The sequence below is a fragment of the Triturus cristatus genome, chromosome 4_1 (genome assembly GCF_964204655.1).
Source record: "Triturus cristatus chromosome 4_1, aTriCri1.1, whole genome shotgun sequence".
Taxonomy (NCBI): Eukaryota; Metazoa; Chordata; class Amphibia; order Caudata; family Salamandridae; genus Triturus; species Triturus cristatus.
The window spans coordinates 369,270,757-369,290,237 of NC_140585.1; the positions used below are offsets into that span (position 1 = coordinate 369,270,757).

The following is a 19,481-nucleotide window of genomic DNA, read 5'->3' on the forward strand; positions in this document are numbered from 1 at the left end:
TGTTGTAGATAAGTTTCCCCTGCCCAAAATTTCTGAAATGCTTAGTTTAATTAAGGATGCAAATTGGTTTTCTACTATAGACTTATCTGCTGCCTATCATCAAATTCCTCTCACTAATGACAGTAAACCCTTAACTGCTTTCATAACTCCTTCAGGGTGCTTTCAGTATAAACGTTTACCCTTTGGGCTTGCCTCTGTTGCGGCGATTTTTCAAAGATTGATGCATCAACTTTTCAGTAAATTTAACAAAGTACGATGTTTTCAAGACGACATTTTAGTTTTTGGAAAAGACAGACAAGAACATGAATGTATGCTCAAGAAAGTTTTAAGTGTTTTGGAACAAGAAGGTTTAACAGTTGAACACACGAAATGTAAATTTGCTGTGAAGTCCATTACTTACTTGGGACATGTCATCAGCGGTGAGGGAGTATCTACCAAACCTTCCTTGGTGGATTCTGTGTTAAACGCTCCTCATCCTAAGAATAAAGATGAAGTTCGTTCATTTATTGGGTTGGTGGAGTTCTACTCCAAATTTGTACATAATTTCTCAAGTAAGATTTTCAACATCCGCCAATTGTTCAAAAACTAAAATAAGTTCAATTGGTCTGTTGACTGTGATAAAGAATTTGAGGGTATTAAGAAATCAATTTCTGATGAACCAGCCTTAAGTGCTTTTGATCCAGAACTCAAGAATTATATCACTGTAGATGCAAGCAACAAAGGTTTGGGTGGTGTACTTTCCCAGGTCAATCAGGAGGGAAAGGAATTCATCATTGCTTATGCTTCTAGTGCTCTTTCACCAAACGAAGAGAAATTTTCCGTAATAGAAAAAGAAACCTTGGCTTGCATCTGGTCTCTTGAACACTTCAGGGCATTGTATGGGGTAGGCCATGCATTCTTCGCACAGATCACAAACCGTTGGTAAAACTTTTGACCACTGAAGGTTTATTTAATAGTTCTCCTAGGATTGCTAGGATGTCATTAAGATTGCAAGACTACATCTACAAAATTGTTTACGCCCCTGGTAAGGAGAATGTAGTGGCAGATTTTCTGTCACGTATGCCAGCTAATTTGTTAGACAGTTCTGACCATGAATGGGAGAATATTCAAGTTGCATTGGTCATGATCAAGGTTTACCTAACATTGACAAAAATAAATGGAAAAGATTTTATGAGAAGGACAATGTATTGCAGAAAATGTTTACTTTCATTACTAATGGTTGGCCATCTAAAAGTAAATTGCCAGATGAATTTAGACAATTGTGGGAGGTTCGTGATGAACTTTCTATATCACATGGGAATATCAAGAGAGGAGACAGAGTCATTCCTCCTTCACAACTCAGAGATGATATTATAAAAGTGTGTAATTAAGGACATGGTGGTGTAGTTAAAACTAAGCAAAGAATAAAGCAAATGGTACTGGTGGCCAGGAACGGATTTAGCTATTGAGAGGTCCATTAGGACTTGTGTATGGTGTGCAAATTCAGATAAAACCCTTGTTACTCTTAAACCGCCTATGGCCGAACCAATAATTCCTAAATCACCATGGCATACTGTGGCTATGGATGTAATGGAACCCATTGGTTCTCAGAACAAATATGTGTTAGTCGTAATTGACCTATTCTCAAGGTGGCCAGTCTTAAAAATTGTTGATAGAGTTAATTCTGAAGAAGTTATTACATTTCTGGATTGTGTTGGTGAGGGACTTCCTGCACTACTTGTTAGTGACAACGGTGTCCAATTTACTTCTAAAATTGCAAAAAATTACTTTGATAAAGTTGGCATAAGACATTGTACTACATCGTTGTACAACCCAAGTGGAAATGGCATGATTGAACACTTTAACAGAGTATTACAAAATGCCATACAATCTGCAATTAGTAACACTAGTGATTGGGAGTTGCAATTATTCAAGACTATTTGGACGTATAGAACCTCTACATATGATGTTTTAGGGGTATCACCATTTGAGGTTATGAGAGGGAGAACAGTTCGCACTAAATGTAATCCAGAATGGATGTTTGATGTTCACAAACCTTGTGTATCCATGGATGTCCTAAGGTCTAGAATTGAGAACAAGCACCTTAAAAACAAGGAGGTGTATGACCTTAAACATAATGTCAAACCATGTGACATTAGCGTGGGTACTTGGGTCAAAGTTAAAAAAACCTTTGAAGGTGAAGAAAGGGGAAAGTCAGTATTTTGAACCTATGAAAATTATTAAATTTTTTCGCAATGCTGTGCAATTAAATGATGGAAAGGTATGGAATTTGAAACACATTGCAGTTCTTAAAAGTGAAATTCATTTATACAAAAAAACTGAGGATCCTGCTTTGTCAAGAAAAGCATCTCAATATTTTATTATTGATGATGATCTTATTTGCAGTGATTCTAACAGTACCAATATCACTCAGTCTATTGTTCATACTGATACCAATGTTAATTGTCATGCTGCTGAGGAGTCTTCTATTGCTGGCACTGGTGGTTACTCTGCTGTTGAATCTTCCTTTGTGGAGAGCAGCATGGTTGATACTAGTGTTAGTGCTGAAGCATCTGGAACAGTGGTTGACAATGGTATTTCAGTGGATACAACCAATGTTACCGATGATGATAATAGTGCAACAGCAATTACGACTGACACAACTGTTACTGGTGATGATAACAGTGCAGCAGCAGTTACAACTGATATTTGTATTGATGATGTTTGTGATCGCTCTGCACGCACGCGCACTAAACCAAAATGGTTAGAAGATTAGATTTGTGATGACCAATCTAATTGAATTGTTATTTTTATTTTATGATTACTTGTAACCTTATTTTATTGTATTCTTTTGTATATTTATTAAGGGGGAAGATATGTTGTGTTCCCTTTAAGTTAGTTGTGTAACTTTAAGTTAGCTGTGCACCTCGTGCCTACGCGCGAGGAATGTTTTCCACTGTTTGCTATGTTTGCTTTTAAATATATGTTCCATACTTAAGTCGTTCATCCTGACAACCAGCATTCTGATCTGCGGTGAGCCAGGGAGAAGGACTGAAGGTGGTGTGCTCCGTCGATGCCTATCTCATGAATAAATCCTTTTAATCATCTTGGATTGTGGATTCCTTTACTCAACACCATGTTGTCACACTACGCAAGTATCTCCAAAATACAAAAAATGAAAACTTCCAAATGATGCACTGTCTAGCTTGGTAAATACTTCCAATAAAGTGAGAAGGAAAATGTAAGTGTGATTGTCTCTGTAAAATATATCCTTTTACCGTATAGCTTTGAATAAATGACACGCTATAATACACAACTGCGGGTATGCGCGTCACCATAAAGCTGTTTTAAGCCTCAATGTTTTCCTTGGTTTTTTGTTTAAATTTTTTTATTAGGGTTTTGCGTACAAATTAACACACTGCATGTCAACCATATTACATATGAATCCATTTTGTGCATCAGCGTGACTTAACATTGCTTTTTTCCAGGGTAGTTACATTGGTTGTTGTGTCTCTGGGACTTGCTGTTAGTACTAAGTCCACCCGTCTCCCACCAGTACGTTCCAGTAGATCTCAATGTTTTCCTTGATAATAACACTCTTTTCAATAACCTTTATGTAGGTATGTGTGTCACCGTTGCACGTTTGTTTACGCCGGACCACGACATGTGAAAGATATTAAGTGGATGAGCGTGTCACTTTCCGCTCAATTAGCCCTTTAAAGTGCACTTGGCCCAATCCAAGATGGCCGGCGTGACGTAGGCTAGCATTCAAAGAACTCGAAACCAGGAGTTCCAAGAGATGCCACGAGTGAGCACAAGACCAATACAACACTATGCACCTAAAAATCACTTTTCTGCCCTTTCTTTATATGAAATTACAATTAACATATCCTTTCACTTTCATCATTCTAAATTACTGTACAAGGTCTTTTTGCCTAGGACAATTGGATTTTCACTCCCACCACCCTCACAAATCACTGCTCAAAATCTAAAAGAACACTTTCAACAGAACACTTAGTACGCATCCAACCTGGCGCAGGTATGCTACTAAATTGACTATTAGACCAATAACACTTACCCCAACTGAACATCTTAAACAACATGTTATACAGAAAGACTGCACAGGCCTCCAACACAGAGGAGACATGCCCTACAGGCCTCCATTCCAAGTGGGAAGGAAATCATGATTCTGCCAGTAACAGAAGTGAACGGCTTAAGCAAGATTTCAGCTCCAACTGTAAAAGCTCACTTTCATCCTTTAATCTCTCAGTAATTTTACCAGAAAATTGCTGGTGAAATTCCAAGGTGGAAATCTGGGCAACAATGGAACTCCAGATGGAATTGGGTGTGATAATACCAATTCCAACAATAATTCCCCATTTCACAGGGGATCAAGTTGAAATCGGACAATCCTCAAGAAAATCAAGAGGATCAGTGAGGTTGCTGCTCTGCACTGGTAAGTAATTCTGCATCCCAAAATTATAGCGATCGTAACTTTTAAGTATGGAATTACTTAGGCGAGATTACTGCACTTCCAGGAACAGGTACTCTACATGGGCAGTTATGTGCTCGATTACTTCTTTCCACAAAAACAAAATCTACTCCAAATCATCAGACATAACACATTAAACAGAACATACATCAGACATCTAAAGCTGCACACACATGCCCTATAGTTGAGTATCCATGCCATACTAATAGCACTAAGCACATAGAATCAACACTACAAAATATGCAATAGAAAATATTATAACACCATATGTTCAACAAATCCCAGAGTCGTCCCCTCGTTGGGTATCCCACTGATCACAACAGCACACACTCAACCCAATACTTCCATGGCAACCAATCAACCGGGCACGATAAAAATGAATTACTTACACCCACCCAACACAGCCAAGATAGGCCAGTTAACTATAGCAGGACTCCCCAACACCACTATAAACTATGTTAACACACTCACAAAATAGAATGGCAGGCAATAGATAATACACTTAACCAAGACAGATATTAAATGCTTTTGGCAAGACCTTCAACCAGAGTCCTAAAACTCAATGACCTGTCACTATTAATGAGGGATGTGGAATTCCTATAGTCCGACGCCCAGGTTCAAGGGAAACACGTTTTCATGTGTATTTTGTCATTTGGACAAGTAGCCCCAACCCCCTGCAGCACAAACCCTTTGGCTGCCAGCTTGCAGTACCACATTATGGATAAGGGAAGGGCACTGTCTGCAATCAAGGTAATATTTTTGCCCATATGTTAATGCTGTTCAAACTTGTATATATGGTTCATTAATTGAAAGCCTTTAATATTAGGGTGAGCGCTCTAAGTAAATGTTGTAAGCTCCAACTGCACTACTGACAGTGGTTCCAGTATTAAAATGTGTACACACGTTTTGAAAGTTTAGCAATATGAGGCTATGTATAATGCTTCCAGAATGCTCTCTAATTTGATGCAAATATTTGCATAAGCTTGAAAAAATGAAAGCAGGATAAAAAAACATTTTGCTAAACTACTGTAAAGTTTCAGGTACCATTGTTTTGCAGTATCATTTAGTAACATGTGTTGATGCATGCTAGTACTTCCCAAAAATATTCATAATGGAAAATCAATGTAACCAGTTTCAATAAGGTTATGGGAAACAAAAATAAACAAGCATTGGCAAAGCCAGTAGGTCTGAAATTGGTGGTCAGCTTTTTATTTTTGCCAATGTGTGACTTGTTTTGGCATGGTTTTTGTAAAACCTTATTGGTGTGGGAGCTGCTGGGCCCTCACCATTATAACAAATAATGGCAAAAGCTAAAATTGTTTTTTGGCCTCAAAAAGCACACACTGCCACAGTAGTTACGGGCACTGAACAAAACTACTTTGTGTGCCGATATGCTCCTTGTGAAATAGAAGAATGCTGTCACTCACAGTGAAGCCACCGATACAGAGAGAGACAGAATTTTAATAAACACAAAAAGTCACGATCAACGCCAGACCAAATTAGGGACCAAATTATTACAGAAAGTCTCAAAAGTGCACCCATGGTACATGTCCTTGCATTAAGTGAAGCTATACGGCTTTCGGGATTTCCCAAGAATTTACAGAAGTAGGACAAGAAATAGTACTCCTAGAAAATATTTGTGAACTGCATTTTAGCATGGGCAAATGTGCATATATAGATTTGCCCATGCGAAAATCTGAGTGTTTGCAAGTTCACTTTCCCTCCAACCACTTTTTTCCCATCTTTGGAAGAAAGTTTACGTCTGCCATTGTCGGGATTAAAGTTTTAACATTTCTCACTATGGGAAAAGATTAGAGAAGAGTTGTTGAAAACCCCTAAAACATGCAAGTTAGTAGGTTTGCACCAACTCAAAAGGGCATTCTAACCCTGGAACTACTGCTTACCAACCCCTTCCACCACAGTTTGTAGATTTTCAGAAATGTGGCATCATAAGGGGATTGCATGGAGGCAAACACTACTATAGTATGAGCCCTGGCATAATCAGAGAGGCTATATCAGAGCTATTATATAATGAGATTGCTGCCATAATTTGTCACTGCACTATATGGCACCAAAGGGGCAAGTGGATTTTGTTACAGGACAAGTAGATTTCTTTAAGCAACCTGCCCCATGGACAAGTAGATATTTTATTAAATTCCACACCCCTGATTAATAATACACGGTCGTGGGATACCCAGTTCAAAGCACAACCCTCTGTAGGCAGAGTCTGAAGAATGTTCAACTGCCAGTGTTGGTACTGTTTAACAGAGGTGAAGAGGGGGCGTGGCCAGGCGCCGTGAGAAATGGCCACCTGATTCCGGAGCTCCGCCGGGACCGTTGGTGTCCCAATAAATCCGATCCATATCCGCGCTGTGGGGATCGCCCGTGAGACCCCCCCAGCTCCCCCAGGCCTGGTGCCCCACAAGAGCGGCTTCGCGGACTCCGGGGACCTCGTACGACTCACCACAGCGGCTGCGACGGGCGGCGGCGGCTCGGCGCCTCGCCCCTGGAGCTCCGCAGCCGCTACCTGCCCAACTCGAGGCCCCGGCTTTTGGCCTGCGGCGCGACGCGCCCGGAGGGAGGCCCGGCCTCGTAGCCAGCGCCGAGGCACCGCTGGACTCCGGCTTCCCAGCGACACCGGCGGCAGGACCCTGGCGGCCAAAACAACTGCCGCCAGATGACGGCCTTCACCGAGGAGAGGGGCGGCCATTGATTGATCTTCTGCGGCTGGAGCAGGGGGAGAGGACCGGCTGGGACTGCCGCTGCGGGGTGCCCTGCGTCGCCTGCCGGCTGGGGGCCCAAGCTCGTAGCTGTTTGGCGGACTGGACGTTGGAGAGCCGGCGTTGTGGGGTGGCTGAGGTCGCTGACCCCGAAGTGAGACTGCCTGGGCCCACGCGGGGGGCCCTGCTTGGAGCCGATAACAGGAAAGTGCCGGTAGGGCTACGGCTACGCCCAGACCACGCGGGTAGGAGTGGAGCGGGCGCTCAGGAGCGGAGGCGGGCGGAGGAACACTGGGCCCCAAGGGAACCGGAGCAACCATGCGGCCTAAAGGAGGCACCACGACCCAGACCAATAAGCTGGACCAATACACGATAGCCAAAACAACGCCGCAGCCGGGAGGGACTACGAAGGAGGCCGCAGGTCAGGTGGAACCCTCACCGACGTCCATAATGGCCGCCATCCAAACCCTCGGCACCAGCCTGGAGACGAAAATGGACAAGATCACGATAGAGGTGAACCTGCTCCGTGCCGACTTTGGGAAAACCACAGACCGCTCCAAGTCCAATGAAGTGGACATAAAAGCCCTGCAGGAATCAGAGAAGCGGCTCGAGGGCAGGGTGAATGAGCTTGTGCACCAACACCGGCTGATGGCCCTATGGCTCGACGACCAGGAAGGTAGGGCCAGGAGAAGCAACATACGCGTGGTAGGTGTGACGGAAGGACTTGAGGGGGACTGTATGGAGCTCTTTCTTGAGGACCTGATCCTCCACCACCTGAAACCCAAGAGACTATCTAAGCTCTTCACGGTCGAGCGGGCTCACAGGGCCCCGATCCCAAAACCCAAACCAGGGGCCCTACCACGAACGATTATTGCCAAAATACTGAACTACCGTGACCGCGATGCAATTCTCCAGGCTGCCAGACAACACGGTGATCTGCATTACCAGGGGGCCACGGTTCGCTTCTTCCCGGACTTCACGCTCCAGGTCCAACAGGAAAGACGCTCCTTTCAGGGGGTCAAGGCGGCATTACGAGACCGGGGATCCGGTACATGATGTTCTTTCCCGCTAAACTGAAGATCATAACTGGCGGTAAATCCCTCTTCTTCACCTCACCGGCGGCGGTGCAGGAGTGGCTAGACGCGGCCGAGACGGTAGGGGCCCCTCGACGGGAAGGCGTACAATGGTGAGGCACGGGACACCCCTCCCCGGGGTCAGCGGCAGGACGAGCAGAAGGTGGTGAGCAGAGCCAGCGGTCATGGCGTTCTCGATCGAATAGTTCCCGTTGGGACTCACCCAGAGACGACGCAGCAAGATGAGGCCACTGGAGCGCAGCGGAGAAGCCGTCGGAGAGTAAAGTATAAAAGTTTTTTGACTGTAAGACTTGCGGGCCCCGCGAGGCAATGTGACTGCCCGCCAAACTTATCTGAGCCAGGCTCCCTATTTAGATGATGCACCGTTGGCTTTGGGGGCTGAACGAACTGGGGCACCACGGACGGGCGGCCAGGAACGGGCTGGCCCACGAACTTCCCACGTAGAGTTCCTCAGTGGGCCCCCACCGGGGCAGGGCTGGGCGACAGGCGCTCTGCTAATTGGGGTGGTGGGTAGTTCAGAACCCACGGAGCAAGGGGCAGGGAGGGGGGGGGGGGTTTGTTTTTCGCAGGGGGGGCGGGGATGTTGGGGACAGATTCGGGGGGGGGGGGGGGGGAGTGGGTGGCACGGATGGTTTGCCAGTTCTCTTATTGTCTACATTCAATGCACCCGTGGGGCGGGAACCGGGGAGGGGTGGGGAGTTGGGGATCCTTTACGGTCACATGCACTATGTTGTCACGTATGCAGCCGGCACCCCGGGGTGGTGGGACGAAGCACCCCAAGATGCAACGGCTATGGCTAGGAGATGGGAAAAAAGTCTGAAGGTCCTCAGCTGGAATGTTAACGGATTAGGGGACAGACTCAAGCGCACTATAGTCCTACAGTTCCTCAAACGGCACCAGCCGGACATAGTGCTACTGCAAGAAACGCACCTGATGGGGAATGTCTGTCAGGCCCTCAATAGATGCGGCTACAGTCTAGCAGCCCACTCTGGTTTCACCTCCGGATCGCGGGGGGGTGGGGATACTCCTGCGACGCTCGCTGCCCCTCCATATAGACCTAATTAAAACTGACCCACAGGGCCGCTTCACGGCTATATCTGGCCGTTGGGAGGGCCGCACGCTTAACCTCCTGTCTGTCTACGTCCTGCCCGGCCTCCAGGCCCGGGCCTTTGCAGACCTGGGCACGTTGCTCCTTTCCCTTCCTGAGGGTCAGTTGGTGCTGGGAGGGGACTTTAACGCAGTGGTGTCGGGAACCCGGGACAGGCAGCCCCCCAGAGACCTGCCCCAGGGGCAGGGGTGGTTGGCAGACTTTCTTGAGGCCTTCGGGCTTACGGACGTCTGGCGCCTGCTACACCCTACAGACAGCCAATATACCTTCTTCTCGGGGGCGCATCACTCCTTCTCACGTCTAGACTACGCTCCTGCCTAGGGGCATTTCTGACCACTCACCGGTCCGTACACACATCACATTTGGAAATGGTTGTGAGGGCTGCATAGCACCAATAAATGCCTGGCACCTAAAACATGAGGACACCAGGAAACATATATCCAACTCAATCTCACGTTGGGTCGGTACAATCCCCCGTCACTGTGTGGGAGGCATTTAAACCTGTGATTAGGGGGGAGGCGCTCTCGGCCATATCGGCTAGACGGCGGGAGCGATGCAGGCAGGTCACAGCACTGGAGGCGGATTTGGAGGTACTGGAGAGGGAGGCGCCGGATGGAGGGGACAGGGAGGTCAGGCACACACTGCAGTTGAAGGCGGCGGAGTATAAAGCGCTGGTGACCCAAGAGGCTCAGACCGTGGCTCAGCACAAGCTTGGTAGAATATACGATCAGGGCGATAAAGCCGGGAAACGTATAGCCTGGCTTGAGAAAAAGCAACAGGCCAGTAAGGTGGTGCCTGAAATACGCACCGAGACCGGGACTGTAGTGACAGAGCCCCGGGGAATAGTCGCACAGTTTGCGAGACACTACCAGCAGGTCTACAGGCGCGAGTCGGACCGCCCGGAGGAGGACTCCATTAACCTCCTAACCGACATTCGCATGCCCTCACTGTCGGATGAAGACAGGGAGGCTATGGACAGCACAATCACTGAGGCTGAACTGCAGCGCGCAATAGGAGAACTCCGCCCTGGTAAGGCGCTCGGTCCTAATGGCCTCCCAATAGAGATTTACAAGCTCCAGCCGGACGCCACCAGTAAGCATTTGAAACTCATGTTCGACCATAGCAGGGAATTGGGAGTGCTGCCCCGAGATCAGCGTATAGCGACCATAGTGGCGATACCGAAAGAGGGGAAACCCAAAGACTCCTGTGCGTCATACAGGCCAATTTCGCTCCTAAACGCGGAGCCCAAAATACTGGCGAAGACGCTGGCGAATAGGCTCAAATCGGTGCTTCCTTCATTAGTCCACCCTGACCAGTCGGGGTTCATGCCCCACCGCAACACGGCCCTAAACATTAGAAGGCTGAACGGTGTACTGGGGCAGCGCCACAGATTACAGGAGGACGCAGTGGTGGTCTCTCTGGACGCCACCATGGCCTTCGACACCTTAGAGTGGCCGTACATGTTCGCAGTCCTGCGCAAACTGGGCTTTGGACCTCACTTTATAGCTTGGGTACGACTATTATATGCCGAACCCCTGGTGCAGGTGCTGGTGAACAATAAGCTGTCCGAGGTTTTCGCGCTTGAAAGAGGGACTAGGCAGGGCTGCCCCCTCTCTCCCCTTCTTTTCGCCCTCTCCCTGGAACCGCTCGCGGCCTGGATAGGGCAGGATGTCGACTTAAAAGGTATAGCATGGGCGGAGGGGTGGGAGGATAGAATATCCCTATATGCCGACGACATACTCCTGTACCTCTGTAGGCCGCGCAGGTCGATAATTGTGGCACTTGACATACTTGCGAATTTCGGCCGTAACTCTGGCTTCCGGGTCAACTGGGCCAAATCACATCTATACGTCCTGCGTGGGGACCCTCCGAGGCTCCCGGACACTTGTCCTATCGCGGTAGCAGAGGACGGGTTCAAGTACCTCGGAGTCTACATCACCACTAATAAGGCCCTGTCATATGAGCACAACCTCAAGACGCCGCTAACTCGGCTCCAAAGGGAGGCCAAATCCTGGCAGCACCTTCCACTGTCCTTGCTGGGCCGGGCAGCCTTATTTAAGATGCTAGCGCTACCACGGTTTCTCTATGCGCTACAAAATTATCCAGACTTAGTCCCAAACGGCTACTTTGTAGCGATCGAAGCCGCACTTCGCGACCTCCTCTGGGCCGGGTCACGCCGAATCTCACTGACCAAACTCACACTGGGGTGGAACGACGGCGGCATAGCCCTCCCCGACATCCGTAAATATTACTGGGCAGCCCATCTGTCCGCGATCAATCAGGGGACGTATGGAGACGGGAATGACCCCGCCTATGGTATGGACAGGTGGCTGCTCCCCGGGGGGAACTGTGAGATAGCACTCTACTCTAGACGGGGTATGCGTCAACTCACCGGACCTACACTCCACTCGGTACAGATCTGGCATATTGCTCAGAGGAAGCTCGGATGGTCAGGAGTCCTTACGATGGCCACGCCACTTTGGGCCTCCGAAAAACTAGGCAACCTAGGACGCACCAAGGGGTTCCGCAACTGGGACTTGATCAGCATCTCCCAAATTAAGGACATCTGGGGCCCTACAGGGATCCGCACGTTTGCCCAACTGCAAGACACACATGAGCTGGCGCACACAGAATACTTTAGATACTTACAGGTGCGGCACTCCCTACAGGCCAATATCCCACCGGATACCAAACTACCACAAGCCTCCCCGCTTGAAGATAGGTTGCTGGATGGACACCTCACAGAACACGCCATATCACTCACGTACAAAAAACTAATCAATAACCCCCCCCCCGATATGCTCATTCCCCTTAGAGAAAAATGGGTCGCCGATGGGCTGGAGATAGAAGACGAAGAATGGCTGTACGCCTTGGCTTCCCCACGTGAGGTCGCAATATCAGCCCGACTGCGACTTATCCAATTGAAGATCTTACATAGAGTATATATCTCCTGCACTAGGCTACACATAATGGGGAGGGCGGACACACTACTCTGTAGGAGGGGTTGTGGGGGCACGGGTACCTTCTTCCATGTGTTGTGGGATTGCCCTAAGATTCAACGATACTGGCGCAGGGTGGTGCAGTGTATGGAGGAGGTTTGGGAGGTGGAAATTCGCCCGGAGGCCAAGAGGTGCCTCCTCAATATATGGGAGCCAACGGACCTGCCACCGAAAGGGAGGCTCTGGGTGACGCTCGGACAAATGGTAGCGAAAAGGAACATTGCCAGGCTCTGGGGAAGCCCTATTCCACCCAAACTGTCGGACTGGCACAGCGATATGGACTGGTGTATGCTGCAAGAAAAGACTGTGTATGTAGCGAGAGGGTGCCCCCATAAGTGGGTTGAAGTGTGGTCCAACTGGAATGACTTCAGGGGGGGCGTTTGCGAGCCCCCTTCAGTCGTACAGGAGGGCTCAGGTGCTATGCAAACTCCCCACGCTCCTGTTGCTCCGGGGCTATAGAATGGGTGGCTGAGGTCACACCACCGGTACGTAGGTGACTTACGGTGCTTAATGTGATGACTGTGTATAGTTAGCTGGGGGGGGGGGGGTAGTTCAACTGTTAAGCATATTGCCCAAATGGTGTAAAGGCGCCTATGTTGTATGGAAGTACCAAAGAGGAAAATGAGTCCTGCACTATCCTTCTCTAAACAGTGAGACACTCGCACCTTATAACGCCGCCGTACCCCCGGGTTGACGGCACATGGCTGTGTGCTTTCCGAAGCAATGTAAGTATACATCCTCCGCGGCCGGCCCGAGGGGTTGTAGGCTGTAAGCTGTGTAATGTGGAACTCTGAAATAAAGGTCTTTCAAAAAAAAACAAAAAAAAACACAGAGGTGAAGAGACATTTAAGCACAAGGGGAATGCTGCCCCAGGCAAAAGAATAGGTGGACTTGTCCAGCTTAGCGACCATTTCAGGTTCACAGAGCTGCTGAGACTATTCACTTACTTCAAATGTTCCTGGTAGGGTGTTCTAATACAAGCCTTGGCACACTACCATGACTCACCCTTGTGATGTGACATATAGGAGAGATGGAGTGCGATATGATTTGTTTTGATTTAATAAAGTGATTTTGACTGTACCGTTTTTCGCACATTAATTTCAAAAGGTGAGACATGTAATAAATGCTCAGTTCAAAGCACTTGGTGTGGGGGGAGGAGTTTAAAAGAAATAAAACAGAAATGCAGAAAAGAAAGTAACAGTGGCTTTAAGGAAATTCGTATCAGGATTTAAGACATTCCTGTTTGATTTTACTCTGATTTGGCGATGTCTTCAATATTGGACCTTGATTTCAATTCTTGTCCTCTTCTATCCCACATTCTGACCAGATATGGGCCCATAAATCTTGTGGTTGCCTTAGACAGATCACTAAATCACTAGAAAAGGATCTGCTTGCTTGCGATGTACTTGAACGTTTTTCCTCCAAGCGATTCATTGTGAGAGCAATCTAACTGGGAATGGAATGAAACATTTGTCAGAGGCTATCTTTCTGATCTTCAGCTTTGGCATTAGAGGAAGAGAACTGCTTCTTGACATGGCAAATGGTGCCCTTTATTTAAAGGAGGTAAGGATCTTTAGATATGGCTGGGAATGTTGGAAAAGGATCAGTAGAACAGAGTGGTCAGCTGGGTTAAAGTTCGCCAATCCTTTGGTCTTTTAGGGGTGAAGTTTTAGGAAGGTTTTTTAAGTAGTTTGTTGATTCCTGGTTTCTGACTTTTGACCTCCGTCTCTGAAAGCAAAACCAAACAAGTTTTGGATTTTTCGAGCCCTGCACTATGGTTGTAGGAGGCCAGTATTAGCCCTAGATGTTTTATTTTCTTCTCCCAGGACTTTGCATACTTCAATCTGTTCTGCTCTTTATTGTTTCCTTCTTCTTCAGACCTCACATCTCCAATGGCAAATGATTTCTTCAGACTTTGATTTTTTGTTTGTGTCTGTATGTCTCAAGCCCATTAATCATGGATTATTTTTCCCATTGCCAGTTGGGACTGGAGCGCTCTGGATGTGTGAGTAGTCAGCATGGAGTAGTCCACATACAATTGTGCAGGTATCTTGAAAGTTCTTTTTGGAGGTGACATTTTGGGAGGCTCTCAGGACTACTTATTTAGGTCATTAATGAAAAGAGAGCAGAGGAACAGAGTGAGTAGACAGGTTTGTTTGACCCCCTCACTTAATGTTCTTCTCAAGCAGCCCTTTTTTATTATGCCTTCTTGCTAGGCAGCGTTGGAATAAAGCATTTTTATCAATGAGATCAGATCTGGGTCAAGGTGTAAAAGTGAGAGTCTGAGCCACACACTTTGCCTTAGAACAAGATCGAAAGCAGAGGTAAAGTCAGGAAATGTAACAAAGAGAGGCAACTTTTTTGATGTACTGCATTTATAAATGATATGTCGAACTACAAAGACTTCCACTGTTGAGAGGCCCTCTCTGAAGCCCCCTTAAAATGGATTCAATATGTTTTCTTTTTCAGTCCAGTCTACTACGTATGGCTTTGAGCAGAACTTGTGTGTATATTTTGTGGACATTGTCAATAAGGCTGATTGATATGTATGACTTTGGGTAATTTTTTGGTCCTTTTGGATAATATTGCTATTCTGCCAGTTTATTGGGCAGGGTCTTATCTACAAGACTTATCGAAAGATTGTATTTACAATTTTCGGACAGTATTCTGGAGAAAGTTAAAAAAACTTCTGGGGAAATCATATTTGGTGCGGGGGGGGGGGGTTCCTTTGAAAGCTCGTTGATGGTAGACTTCATTTTCTCCTTCTGGGTTGCTTCAATGATAAATATTGATGCTTTGGGCGTCACTGGTTGGAAGGATTGGGTGGGAGGGGGAGGGCAGTCGGCTCAGCTTAACAGTTGCAAAGTTTCCATGACAGAAGATGGTTTTGAAGAGGCTTATTCAGGTTTCTTCCAAGAAGTTAGCCTCTATAGAGTCCCTAATGGCTTCATCCCTTCACCAAATTTTTTGCGGGAATTTCTGGAGTCATTCTTTACTGCTGCTTGTTACATTACATTCCAGCTGTTTTGAACTGTCTCAACTTTGTTCCTTTTTATTAAATATTTATGGTCTGTTCAGTCTGTAATTCCTACACTGATGCCTTTGAGTGGTGGACAAGATTGTTTAGTTCCTCCTACGTGTGTCTACAGACATCAAACCATTATATCTTGGTAGTTTTTTTTGTTGCTTTTTTGGGTCTTGGTAAGCTTCTGCATGGTTGTCTTGACACCATTGGGGATGTTGTGTCCAGAAACCTTTAATAGCGGACCAGCCGGATGTCTCAACAGATGGCTGCATTTTACAGTGTTGTAATTGATTTCAGAATGTCTGGATCTTTTCTCCAATCTGCTAAATTGGTTTCTAAGGTCTGGCTCCATTTCACTCTCACTTTTGTACTGAAGTCCTATGAACTGTTTAAACCTCAAGATTCTGGCATCTCCATGCATGTGATTCCCCTGATGTCACATGGAGAGGTGTTATGACCACTTTCAATTCTTTACGGCAGTCGCAGCTGCTATATCTGCTCCAGCTTTCGGATTGAAAAATAATATAAAATCAATAACTGTTTGGGCTCCTCTTGCGTTGTATGTGGGGATTGTAATGTCCTCATGCTCTATAGAATTTATTGCTGAGATCAGGACTTAACTATCAATGAAAGCTTTTAGGTTATTGGTGGCTGGCTTGGGGCAGAAGTGGCTAGTTGAGATAACTAGTGCATTTTTCAAGTTTTATTTTGATTATCTGATCGGAATCGTTGTCTCAATTTCCATTTTGTCGTTGAAATCACCACAGATGAGGATCAGAGGCTTGGTATTTATTCATTGACTCCTTGATCACAGAGAAGCATTTTTGGCAGTGCTTAATTTGTAACAAATTAAGAGCCAGGGGCCTTCTTTGAAGGCTACTGCAGCATGCAACACCCATACCCTGCCAGTGCTGTCATTGACAGTACCAACATATCACCTAAGCAACGTCATCCTACAAGTTTGACAATTCAGACAATTTCCGGCCACACAAAGCTATATTAATGGCATAAGAGGCTGGTATTATCCGTTTTCGGTGTATATTGACTTAATAAACATGGCTGCTGTGCTCATCTCAAAATTAAAAAAGACAACGCCACCATGTGGTGGGCTGTCAGTCACGAGAGCCGGTGCTGAGAATTAAGTGCCGGTGCTAAGCACCGGAAACCATGGGCACAAACTAAGCACCGGTTTTCGGTATCCTGAATTCTGTCTTTGCAGAGCACAGACGTATTATTCTCAGCACTGTTTTGTTTGATAGAAAAAGAACATATACTTTTGTGGAGATTGTTTCAATTTCATGTGTCTGCAGATGTCGACCTTGCAGGTGGTGTGTATACCACAGCAATTTCTTGTCTCGACCAGCTGTGTGGCACATTTGGTGTAGTTAATGTAGCCTTGGATGGTTGAGTGTGTGAGCACTACAAATGTATATAACATCACACAACAATATGATTTTTGGTTAATTAGGATCTCCATGAGGTCCTGGTGTCCTAGATTTTGAAGGATCCCCGCTACATTCCAAGAAAAGACTGATGTTTTCAATTCATTTCATTTCCCAGATTGAGCCTGCCACTTTCTTTGAGTGGCCTGCTGCTAGTCAGTCGTGACATAGCTTACTGTTTATCACCAATTCAAAAGATATAGGTTTCAAAGCTACTACATCTTTCCTGGCAGGCTTGGACCTTTCATCCTTAATTGGAAAGTTTGTCTCTGTGGAAGAGAATCTCATGTCTTTTGGACTTAGGCAGGGGAAATATATTGCCGGCGTTTCAATTAGTGCTATTTCTGAGGGATGCAACCTTTAGGGGTAGTTTCGCGTTTCCAATAGCTATCCTTAACACCAAGTATAGCTTTATGAGGGGGTCCGATTTTCTTCCCATCGGGGGAACCATTCGCATACCTTTTGACGGTCTGAATGTATGACCATTGATTAATGTCACACTCATTTGATGGCCATTAGTGTTGCCCACCGAATTAGAGATTTCATAATCTGACATCTGATTCTGACTTGGTGTTTTTGTTAAACTGCTAAGAACTTTCAGGCAAGAGAGTATGTTTTTAGACACGTCATCTCCTCATCTGGATGTGCAAATTGAGGGAGCTGCCACAGCAGCAAGTCCCGCGTGTATGGTAGAGTTTTCCCCCAATGAGTTAGGTACAATTTCCATACCCGTGCTATGTCTCTTACCAACTGAAGCACCAGTGGGTTGTCTATTACCTTTGAACAGGCACAGTGAAAGTTGATTAACCGTAAGTTTTCAAGGGAGTTCTCAGTTTATGCTCCAGTCTAGGCCAAACCAGCCGGCTACAAATTTCAGATGAGCATCTATATAATATTCCTATTAGATCAAGGACGCGTAGGCCGTGTTCTTCAAAGTTACACATTAAGACATCCACTCCAAGTCTGCTCTTCTTTCTACCCCAGATCAGCACAGTAAGAATTGATTCAAATTCTTTGAGGGATGTATGTAGGGACTTGCACATACTGCAATGGAATAGCTATAAAAACACCTGGGTAGCATTACCATCTTCACTATAGCTATTCGGCCTGCTGTTGACAAAGGTAGTGAGCCCCATAAGCCCAGGGATTTCTGCCGGCCAATGATTAATTTAATGATATTCAATTAATGCCACTTCTGCTCTGTAGGTGTCACCATTATTCACTCCTGAATGAGTGTGCCTCTCACAGGATTTCTCAAGTTTGAGAGTCAGTGCAACAATAAACCGGTTAAGCTTACCATTAGGAATACAAGTGATTTATACATATTAATCCGTAAATCAGACGCTTCTTCAAAGCCCTCTAGAATACTCAGGAGTCTTGGCAAGAGAACTATCATCCACACAGTGAGACCTGATACTTTTGACCTTTTGTTTCCATTGGTCAATGCGTGAGGTCAGATCTGCGGTTTCAAGCAAGTGAGCCTATGGCCAAAGCAAATAAAAATAGAGACGGGCACACCTGCAGCATGCTCCTTGCCAGCTCCTTTAGCAATCAACTCATTTCTCTTAACTTTGGCTTAAGGTTTTGAATTTAAACACTGAACCATTTGTATGAACACAGGTCAAAGATTCATGGCTCTCAACACAGCAAGCAGATATGTCAGGGCACTGAGCGGAAAGCTTTCTCTGTGTCTACTGATACAAGTGCCAGAGGTTTCTGACTATCTTGCACCTCTCTCATGACATGTCTCAGCCTCCTAACGTTAAGAGGTGTGCGTCTTCCAGGTGTTAAGTAAATCACACTGGCTTGCATGCATTAAATGGGTCAACAGCCCCCTCAGTCTAGATGGCAGTATTTGGCTAGTATTTCATTTTCTATGTTGAGAATAGAAACTGGAAGCTATGCCGGGTTCTTCCCTGGTTTCAACACCACTACTAGAAGGGTTTCCCTAATAGAGCACTGTAAAATTCCCTTATGCTGCTCCTCCTGGTAGACGCCCTGGAGCATTTCTGCCACTGTATTGCTATAAGCCTGGTACCTTTCATCCCTGGTATCTTGGACGTGTTTAAATCTTTGAACGCAGTGCAATTTAATTGGGGTTATCACTGCTGCCAGCTAGTCTTGCTGCTCTTGGATGAGACTTTTCAGCTCTTGGGATGCGAGGATTTCAGATATTTCCTCCAAGTCTTAGACAACTGCATATGCTTACAACCTTTTATAGTAACTGTAAAACACTGCATTGATTTGTTCTTATTCATGATGTATGCTATCCTCGGGGTCTTGCACTATTGTGATAATTGTAGATGTTAGCTCCCGTCCTAAAAGCCAGGCCAGCAATCTGCCCGCCTTATCTGCTTCCCTGTAGAATACCTGGCAGAAGGAGTGGTGTTGAGTCAGCTTTTATTTTACTGCTTTCTCTAGTATTTCAGTTTCAAGGCTGTCCAATTCCACCCCCCATTTTCTCTCAGAGTCTGATATATTTTGTAGTCATGTGAGTGCTTTCTCCTTAATAGTGAGAGTATGTTCCCAATGCTTAAAAAGAGATGACACTCAGGAGATGGCTGTTCATCTGACAACCACCTTTAGAACATCCCATTTCACACCCAGAGTAGCAGCAATATT

The 19,481-nt window shown here is 46.0% G+C and overlaps 1 protein-coding gene across 4 annotated transcripts in view; it reads right to left on the bottom strand.

Annotated features, from left to right (window-relative positions):
* Positions 1-19,481, bottom strand: part of PPARA (peroxisome proliferator activated receptor alpha) — a 264,838-nt gene that overhangs the window by 191,088 nt on the left and 54,269 nt on the right. The window contains exon 2 of one of the 4 annotated variants that reach the window (XM_085652416.1): positions 401-476. The exons of the other annotated variants lie outside the window; for them this stretch is intronic. The gene's annotated coding sequence lies outside the window, so the exon portion shown is untranslated. The remainder of the gene's footprint in view (positions 1-400; positions 477-19,481) is intronic. 4 annotated transcript variants of the gene reach the window in all.